The sequence below is a fragment of the Xiphophorus hellerii genome, chromosome 1 (genome assembly GCF_003331165.1).
Source record: "Xiphophorus hellerii strain 12219 chromosome 1, Xiphophorus_hellerii-4.1, whole genome shotgun sequence".
Lineage (NCBI taxonomy): Eukaryota > Metazoa > Chordata > Actinopteri > Cyprinodontiformes > Poeciliidae > Xiphophorus > Xiphophorus hellerii.
In genome coordinates, this window is record NC_045672.1 from 17,605,290 (window position 1) to 17,606,254 (window position 965).

Below are 965 nucleotides of genomic sequence, written 5' to 3' on the forward strand. Positions count from 1 at the left end.
TCTTAAAATGTTAGCACATTTTTACATTTAATTCTACTGCCGCATAACGTACAAGTGACATGCTGTACTAAGTTTTATTACTTTAAGCACTGTTTGTCAAGCGTAAAATATTTACTTCTTTCTTTTTACCTATGCTTACCAGCCCTTCCAGTCTTGGAAGTTCAGCCTTGCTTGAACAATTAAACAGATTTGTGTGGCCACAAAATGCAACTAAGAGCACTTTTAGTGCAGTTTTAAAAGTTTCTGAAGTGCAGCATACCAAGTACTCACTTCTGGGAAGATTTCTCCAGGGGGCCATGAATATCCTCAAAAACATTCACACATTTATCGTTTTCCACTTATTTTCCTCCTTCCCAAAATCAGCACTCCTCTTCGTTCTCTACATCCTTTATTTGTCTTTTTTTCCCGTCACTCTCCTGTCTAGGCTCAGATATCAGATTATAGCTGCCATTCTGGAGTTCTGAGTGGGATGGGATAATGTTGCCCCTTTTTGACTACGTTTTCATCTTGCTGCCAAGCTTGTTTTGGTGGTTATGGAAAGTTTCTTTATAAACACCACCTTTATCTGATCCAGAAGCCTAAAATTGTTAAGAACTTCTTCACCTTCAACTGTTCTTTGTCTTTTTAGCTTCCTTCTCTGCATTAACTCCCACAGAGTGGTTGTTCTGATTTGTTCTTGTTCCAATGGAAGAGTGGAGACTGACAATGACAATCGTTAAAGCTGATATCCAAAACAAGAATGCTGCCACATACATGAAGTGGAAAACTTTGATGAAGGATGGTCACTCATCAGGCTGGTCGCAATGCAGTTCTCTGTGAACAAAGCCTAAAATCATCCGCCTAGGTCCAAGAATAAAGCCAACCACTCCAACCTCAAAAAGCACCAGTCATGTTACAGCACTACCACAGAATACCAAGCAGGAATAGTATTGCCACGAAGGGGGAAGGAGAACGATCGAGCAATC